The sequence below is a fragment of the Eschrichtius robustus genome, chromosome 12 (genome assembly GCF_028021215.1).
Source record: "Eschrichtius robustus isolate mEscRob2 chromosome 12, mEscRob2.pri, whole genome shotgun sequence".
Taxonomy (NCBI): domain Eukaryota; kingdom Metazoa; phylum Chordata; class Mammalia; order Artiodactyla; family Eschrichtiidae; genus Eschrichtius; species Eschrichtius robustus.
In genome coordinates this window covers 31,900,797-31,910,642 of record NC_090835.1, presented here as the reverse complement: position 1 = coordinate 31,910,642, position 9,846 = coordinate 31,900,797, and positions in this window count along the sequence as shown.

Sequence of the window (9,846 nt, the reverse complement as noted above, 5' to 3'; positions counted from 1 at the left end):
CTCACTTCAAGCTGCTGGCCAACCACTGATGTGCTGTCACTATAGACTTGCCCTTTCCAAAATTACATGTAAATAGAATACTACAGTATGTAGTCAGTCTTCTGTGTGTGGCCTCTTTCTCCTAGCAGAATGATTTTGAGATTCATCCATGTTATAGCATGTACCAATACTTTGTTTTTTATTGCTGAGTAATATTCCATTGTATGGATATACTAGTTTCTTTATCCATTCATCAATTGATGGCCCATTTGGGTTGTTTGAAGTTTTGGACTTCTATGAATAAAACTGTTTGAACATTTGAGTACAAGTGTCTGTGAATCTGTATTAATTTATTTTTACAAGATGAATTTATTCATGCACTTATGTAATTTAAAAAATAATCTTTTAATTCAATGACTAAGTTCACCACTGTTTGACATTTATTCTTCCAGATTTTACTCTCTGAAATATTAACATCCCTATATAAATATTAATGGGATTTTATACTGCTAAGCAACTCCTTTTTCAATTTACTAATATACTGTGGCCATGTTAAAATATCAGTACTTAACAGATTTAACTCATTCTTTTTAAGGGTTGCATTTCATTGTATGCATGTAAGATAACTTATTTAACTGATCTATCAAATTGTAAAACATGAATTTCTTTGATCAAAATTCCACTTTCAATAATTTATGGTACCAAAATTTCCCTCAAGTTTCCTACGTGATACTTGTAAGATGTTCAATGTTCATTACAGCACTGTAATGGAGAAAACTGGAAACATCATTTAAAATAAATAAATATATTTTTTTGGCCATGCAGCTTGTGGGATCTTAGTTCCCTGACCAGGGATTGAATCCATGCCCTCGGCAGTGAAAGCGTGGAGTCCTAACCACTGGATGGCCATGGAATTCCCAAAACAAATATTTAAATACTCCTTTGTTTCTTTTCCTCACTGGTCACTAGTCCAGACATTCCAATTTTGCTTTTGCTTTGCTGCAATTTTATGAATTTATGACAGTAATAAATGAAGACAGTTATTAGACCCATTGCCAGGATAAAGATTTAATTTCTTTTCCTAATAGTGCTATCCTAGGCGATTCTGTAGTTGCTTATTCCAGCTGGTGCATTCTGCAGGATGGGGTTGAATAAGTAAAAACCTGCGAAGTTTCAAAAAGAGTAAGCTTTATATTGTTGAAGGCCTACTGAGTAAAACTACGTTTGGTAGAACTACCCTTCAGAAACTGTCATTTCTCAGGAGTGACCCTGAGCAATCAAAACCAAAACCTTGTTTACTCAGGTGGATAAGGTAAAGCCACTTCACAGATTACAGTGGGTTTATTCTGCCCCCCACTTTTTTTTAAATTTCCAAATGTTCCAATAATAACATTCTTAAGCAAGGTGAAATTAAATTTCAATTAAATATACAACATTTGAAGAACAGGGAAATGCAAAGGGTAAGCAACTGATTTTTGCACTCAGATTTTTAAACTCTTTAAAAGCAACTTATTAATTTCTGGTGTGCAACAAAATGCTATTTGATTTTGTAATAACTGAAAGTCTATGCAATTACCTGAGAGATCCACATATTTTCCCAGAATTTGACTTAAACGGAATTATAGACTATATCTCCCTTTTTGAGAAGAAAATTTCCTTTTCACTGGAAATACATGTAAAGAGTTGCTTAGCAGTTGAATAACTTAAAATTGCATTTTGTAAGCTTGCTAGATAAAACATTCTTGTATCCTTTAAGTTTTTATGTCTGCTTTGAGTTTTTATAGAATTCCTTAAAACAATGTTCACCTGATCTAAGGGTCTTCTTAAATTGATTTTCTAAATTTCTTGAGACGAATGAAATGGGTCCCCTTCCTCATAACTTCTTCCAAAATATAATCCATATGTTCTGCTTAGTTAAGCAAAACAGATGGAAAGAATCCTGATCTCCATCACTAGCCTCTAAAACCTAAACCAAAAAATCAGATGAAGATGTCAGGAATAGATTTTTCAGATTTCCCTTTAAGATTTGCTACACATCAAGAAGCTAATGGAGGTTACAAAACAGGATAATGGCCCACTGAAATGTCTCCATTGTAAAGATAAGGATAATCAGAGTCAGAGAGGTTAAGTAACCTGCCCAAGGTATCACAGCTAGTAAGAACTGGGATAAGAACCCATTTCTTCTCATGTCAACACCCTTAACCATGGTACTACTGCCTTTTTTTTTTTTTTTTCTCTTTTAAGTATACTTAAAAGCAAGGGTTCCCATATGGAACAAACAGAATGGAATACCTATTTTAATTAGTGTGAAGAAGCCTCCAAAAGATTTTGAAATTCCCAGATAGCCTCTTTGAAATACTTGTCGTAAAAGGCTAATGAAAAATCAGGTACAAAAGGTATCTAAAACAATAACTAAGTCTAACCCATTATACCCTCCTAGGCTTCCTCATCAAAACATTGGCCCCCAAAATGATGTCTCAATTTCAATCAACTGGGACACTGGAAAAAACTATCCTCAAAAACCCTATGTAAATTCTTCAGCATCAACTTAAATGGCCTCATATGGGTCCGTCCCAGAGTTGATGACTCTCTGAGGGATTTTCTGGCAAACTGCTATGTATTTCCTTAAACAGCCAAGGGGAAACAAAAATTAAAATTGATGTGGTTATTGAATACCACCAGAAATAGTTTGTCCTGGATGAAACCTGACAATATATTTGAAAGGATTTGATAACTTTAGGATTCGAAATTTGGCCAGGGCTTCCCTGGTGGCGCAGTGGTTGAGAATCCGCCTGCCAAGGCAGGGGACACGGGTTCGATCCCTGGTCCGGGAAGATCCCACATGCCGTGGAGTGGCTAAGCCCGTGCGCCACAACTACTGAGCCTGTGCTCTCTAGAGCCCGTGAGCCACAACTACTGAGCCCACGTGCTGCAACTACTGAAGCCTGCGTGCCCAGAGCCCGTGCTCCACAACGAGAGAAGCCACTGCAATGAGAAGCCCGCACACTGCAATGAAGAATAGCCCCCGCTCACCGCAACTAGAGAAAGCCCGCGCCCAGCAACAAAGACCCAACACAGCCAAAAATAAATAAACAAAATAAATAAATTTAAAAAAAAAAAAAAAGAAAAGAAATTTGGCCAAATGGGAGAAGCTGATATTCAGGGCCTCCTAGGAATTTTTTTAGGCCTTCTCTCCTAAGCTAAATATACTCAAAGGGAAAGAGACATTCAAACAATAGGTGAATCGGTGTCAGTCCTTTTTGTTAATCCTAAAACCTCCCCATTCATCTTAAAATACTTGTAGACATTGTGACATTAGAAACAGAACTGTCCTGCAGATACACCCCAAAAATCCATCTTGAAAAAAACTTGGATACTTTGTGCCTTTGTGATATAGATTTTATACCCCCATTCTGTCTAGGACCTAAAAGCCATTCTTGGAGATGCAAACATCAGGGAGGTAATTCTTATCAAAAGGGGTAAAAATCATTAAAAAAAAAAAACTTTTGTGACTTTTACACAAATACTAGTAACTATAAGGTCTCTGTGTCTCTGTGCGTTTATATTTATACACGTTGTAAATGTGTGATATTCTCCACCTCTGGATGATATTATCAAAATTAATTTGTAGGGACTTCCCTGGTGGCTCAGTGGTTAAGAATCCGCCTGCCAATGCGGGGGACAAGGGTTCGATCCCTGGCCTAGGAAGATCCCACATGCTGCAGAGCAACCGAGCCCGTGCACCACAACTACTGAGCCCGCACTCTAGGGCCCGGGAGCCACAAGTTCTGAGCCCTCGAGCCACAACCACTGAAGCCCGTGCACCCTAGAGCCTGGGCACCACAACTACTGGGCCCACGCGCCTAGAGCCCGTGTGCTGCAACAAGAGAAGCCACCGCAAAGAGAAGCCCGCGCACCTCAACGAAGAGTAATAAGCTTGCTGCAACTAGAGAAAACCCACAGGCAGCAACAAAGACCCAAAACAGCCAAAAAAATAAATAAAATAAAATTTTTTAAAACTGTAAAAAAAAGAAACGCTTATAAAAAAATTTGTAAAGTGCTCTATTTGATCGGCTTAAAAACAAACAAGTGCATATATATATATAAATTAAGGATTGGGTATTCTAAAACTCAGAAATATAGAAACTAACCCAAATGTTTTTCAACTTTGTGTGATCTAAGATAAATTAAAGCTAGTTTAAGTTCACTGGTGTAAAAACAGGCATGTTTCTAGAATTATCAGCATCAAGTATAAAATTTTTTATTTTACCTGGGTTAACTGGTCAGGTAGGCTCATGTTGCCTCTTTTAAAATATGTGTCAGCAGGAAAGTAATCAAAGTATGATTGTTAGGAGCAAGTAACAGATATAAGATAAACCGTTTTTAGGTGAACTCTTTAGCAATAATTATATTTTATGTGTACTCAAAAAAAATTTCCCAGATCTCTCTGGTTACTTGAAACTTTAAAGATTTTGCAAGTTAAATAATAGGGTTTATTGAATATCTGGATCATTTCCAAATGGGATAAAATACTGATACATTAATTGCTAAATATAGGTTCATCTACTTTTGGCTTCCTACTATAGAGAAACTAAAGAAAAAGGAGAACATGCTTGTAGAAATAAAAGTTTCCAAGGGTTAAAAGTAATAATTAATGCATGTATTATAATTAAGACTACTGGAAGTAGTAGAGGAGACAGCTCTGTATGTAAGGACAGCATGATGTGTTTTTGGTTAAGAAGAGGTTTGAGGAATAAAGATGCAAATTTGTTGAAGGAAATGAGAGTAATTTTGTCTAAACTAGAACTTCTGGTTATTTCAGAAGACAGTGAGAGAGAATTTTGCCTTGTGTAATCAAGCTGGATAAAACTGAATTATAAGGGTTTTTAAATTACGCTTTAAAATTAGTAGTGTACTTAACGTAAAACTAAAACTTGATTTCCTTTTATCTGTTAAAAGGACAGTGTTTTTTTTTATCATTTTGGCCAAATAGATAATTAAGTATTGTTTCATGATCTGTGATCCTATTTAGTCAAGTGTCCAAACTTTTGATATTCTTTGATAGCTTCCCCAAATCAAATGCTATATGAAGTCCTTTTGATCTCTAGTTAACTTTGGGATTTCTCAGGGGGCCCCTGAAATATCTCAAAGAATTTATTCTCTCACCTCATAAAAAGGGGGAGATGTTAAACTAATTTAGGCTTATTTGATATGTTAAATTACATGGGAAGCATTGTCAAATAAGTAACATTAAGCCTTCTTTATGTTGTGTCTGTATAGATATGTGTTAATAAGTGTTCCAGAAATTGTATGAAATTCCTGGAAGTCTGATATGTCCTGGCATAATGTTGTCTGTCATCAAAATTGAGGCTCACACGAAAAGGACTGAACTTGAATATCAGGGAAATGCCCTAGCTTTTATGCAAAGGCAGTAGCAACAGAATCCGTAAAGATTGTGGTACCTGTGGATGACGTCTATTCTACTTCTGGGAAAAAAAAAAAAAAAAAGACCCCTCATTGCCAGACCTTTGCCATTCTGATATCCTTCCAACATGGCAAAGGTCTGTTCCAGAAACAGAGAAATTAAGATGGGTAAACAATGGCTGTAATTTAAACAGTCATGGCTATAGGAAACCCAAGACAGCCACTTGGTTCTTCCAGGCTCTCTGGCAAACCCCCGTTTTCGTTTTTTGCATTCCTTCTGCGCAGGCCTCATCTCTTCCCTCTGGACCCTTTGAACACCTGCAGCTGGACTTCATTCAACTGCCACTTAATATGGGTTATCAATACGTTTTTGTTATTGTATGCATGTTTTTCAGATGGGTTGAAGCCTTCCTCTGCCATAAGGCTTGATGCCCTCACAGTGGCAAGGAAATTGTTTGACAGTGGATTTCCCACTTTGGGTAGACCTTTCACAATCTCCACTGATCAAGGTACCCACTTCATTGGGCAAATCATATGAGCCTTAATGAAAAACTGACAAACTTCTTGGAATTACCGCTGTCCCTATATCACCCTCAATCATCGGGTAAGGTCAAGAGAACTAATGGAAATACTGGTCTCAAGCAGAGCAAGTATTAATTACATGGGACTGCATAAACTCAGGAGGATGCTCTAACATTTTGGATTTCCAGATTTAAGGAAACCTTTTCTCTGAAGCTATCTAGGACTTAATGACAGTTTGGTAAAGTATACCTTTGTGAACGAAGATGAAACATTTACTTTTCTCCCTACCTGGTCCCTCCAGAATTCAGAATCTCTCAGTGAATATTCTTATTTTCATGACAATATATTTATCTGCATAAGTTCAATAAGAATCTGTTCTCCTTCTCACACTGCACCCAAACCATATGAATATGAGGACTACAGAGAGCAGTCATATAAATGTAAGGAATGTGGGAGAGCCTTCAGTTACCACAAATCTGTTCCTATGAAAGGACTCACCCTGGAAGAACACTCTGTGAATATAAGCAATGTGGAAAAGCCTTCAGTTAATACCAGTCTATTCAAAGACATGAAAAGAATCACATTGGGGAGAAACCCTATGAATGGAACAATGGGCAAAGCCTTCAATTGTTCCAATTATGTTAAGATAAATGAGAGAACTCATACTGGAGAGAAACCCTATGAATGCAAGGAATGTGGGAAAGCCTTCAGTTACTGCAGTACATTTTGAAGCCATGAAAGAACTCAGAATGGAGATAAATCTCTTGAATGTAAGCAAAGTGAGAAAGCCTTCAATTTGCCCAAATCCTTACAAAATCACGTGAGAATGAACACCAGGAAGAAACGATATAAATGTGAAAAACATGGGAAATTTTTCAATTTCAACAAATACCATCAAAGTCATATGTAAACTCCCACTGGAGAGAAATCCCACGAATACAAGTAATACTGGAAAGCCTGATGTAAATTAATTCACATATAATGCTTCTGAAAATTCACAATATGAATGAAAGTTATCAGTTACAAATATATATATTTTTTAATCAATCCCTCATTCATAAAGTAATTCTGTGGAGCATGGATTCTGCTTGTTACTTTTACCAATGTACACTGAACTGAGATGATTCTGTAAGTACTTTTAGCCTTAGTACATAAGTTTAATAGGTTATGTTTTTTCATTAAATCAGTTAATAACATTTTTGTCTTTCCATTATGAAGTTTGCTGGATCCATGGGTAAATTGAAGTGTACTTTGAATATGCAAGTAGCTTCAATTTTTATATAATTAAAAAACTGTTTTCTAAGTAAGGGGTCATTGAAAAATGACACTCTGACATTTGTTGGACTTTTCCAACTGGCCTCCTGTGGGAGGTTCTGGATATCTTACCCATTATATATATTTCACCTTTCCTATAAGAAAAATTACATTTTGTTGGCCAGAAGAGCCTTTTTCCATTTTCCTTGCTAGTAAATAGTTGACATAAATTTGTTAAGTATACAAAGGTTGTTATATCGTCACATGTGAAGTATTCTTTTCATCTTTTGCCTTCTGTTCTTTGTCATTACTTCTAATTGGGATATGAATAACGGACTTTGCATTAACAAGGGGGACCTGTGATAGGACAATAAAATCTGGAGTTGGAGATTACCATTCTGGATTGTATCCTGTCAACATAGGTAACGTTATGAAGTACATTTTCTAAAATCTACTGCTTTTATGGCTCCATGTTAGAATTCATGGAATCTATGGAAGAAGGAGGAAAATAACAGCTTTTATTTTATTGAATAGCAAAGGAAATCAAAAAAAAAAAAAAAAAAAAAAGAAAGAAAAAGAACCTGTTCTCCTTGTAAAAGGACACAATTACCAAGGCTTTCACTGGAATGTAATGTTTGAGAGAAACGTACATAGCCTCATATGACCAGACAGCTTCAAGGAACTGTATGGAAAAATCAAGCTGTTATTTTGCTTACAAGGTTCTAGCAAAGCAATCTTACAGAAATACTTATATGGCCAATCACTGTTCTTGCTGCATGTATATAAATAATCAGGCCAAGTTTAATACAAACAAATTTAGTTTTACTGTGATTATCTGTAGTAAAAAAAATGGGAGTAATTATAGAGAGAAAAATTAAGTTTTTACCTTTGTAGATATTAGATTTTAGTGCTGTTAATTGTCACACCTCTATACTGGACTCCCCTGGCCTAAGGTATTGCCTGTGGTCTTGCTGACTGTTCATAATACCACTTTTGGGAAACATAAACTCACTCCACATGAGATAATCATGGGCAGACCAATGTCTATTGGTATACAACCTTCTGCTGATCCTCTGTAGTCCCATGCTAGTATGATCAGCTACTGTAAGTCTTTAATATCTTATTTTCAAGCCTATTACCAACAGGTTAAAGAAGCTTTCCCATATTCCAATTTAGGGAAACCTTGTTGGTCAGAGTCTGGAGCCTGGTGACTGGATATTCTGGAGGCATTATCAGAAAAAAAACACCCTCAAGCCCCACTGGAAGGAAACTTACCAAGTGCTTCTGGCCACTTGCACTGCTGCAAAACTAGAAGGCAATAAGCCTTGTATACATATATCATAGCTAAAGGAGGCTCCAACTGACATCTGGTCCTGTACAAACACTGGAGACCTCCAAATCAAGTTGACAAGGATGAGAAGTAGTGGACATCGATGCAGACTTCCATCCAAGACACCAGATCAAGACTTCCCATTTCAGCTAAACACAAAATCTTTTCTTCTCTTTCCTTTATTCTGGCACTGACTTGGAAAGATAATGTCATCAGCCATATGTTCCAGGCCATTGCTAAGGAAGGTAATCTCTAGAATTTAGAACAACTTTTTATTGCAAGCTAGGAAAAAAATCTAACCGACCCCGGCCTTAAATGGGCAAATGCAACAATTCTTGCAGATGAATCCATTAACAATGCCACCTTAGTGGACAGGATTTATTTTTTGGTGGTTATCATTCTCCTTGGGCATATGAATGCCTAGATGGCTGGTGCACAGCTGGGCAATGCTTCCTAAGTTACCTAACTGTGACCCTAACTGTTCTCGAAAGGGCCTACCAGGAGGCATTTATGATTCAGGATTTGCTTCCCTTGGCAGGTCCCTACTTCCCTGGTTAGGAATAAATACAAATGAGGCTATGATCAGGAACCTTTCCTTAACTCTTGAAAGTACAGCAGGATCCACTGCTAAGCAATAGCCTCCCAGCAAAGATCCTTGGACTTTCTGGGGGGGTTGAAATTCAGTTACATATTAAGCAAGCCACTTGGCTTAAGAAGATGACTCTGAATGGGGTCTTTGATTGGTTTGGGTCTTGGAGACCATAGCTTCAAAGTCCGCTCCAAACACTGGAAATTATCCTGCTTATTATAATCATAGTAATCCCTCTGGTGCTTTGTATCCTCTCAAAAGCTTTAAATGCGTGTTTGCAGCCACTAACCACCATGCAAATGATCACCCTAAGACTAGAACAACAGAAAAGAAGCAAAGAGAGTAACCAATTTAAGGATTATGAACCATGACCTGTGAATGTCACAGGGCTTAAGGAAAAATATCATGACCTATGGATGCAGAGAGTGACCTATGGCAGCTGAGAGTGGCACTAATGCCTTAATTTTTTATCACATCTCATTTATGCTGAGAGTTTGATCAGAAGGGAGGAATCGTTAAAGAAGAAGCAGATCCAAAATGGAGTCATTTGCTTCCCCTTACCCACTACAGCAAACCAGGACTTAATTGCTGTTCCAGCTCCTCCCAGAAATGACCTTTTGTTTAACAATGGTTAAAGAAATTATTAGGTAGCATGAAGCTGAAATGTCTAAGACTGCTATGTACCATAACAACATCAACATCATTTTTTATTTCAGAAAACCATCTTCCCCTTACCCATATCTCCATC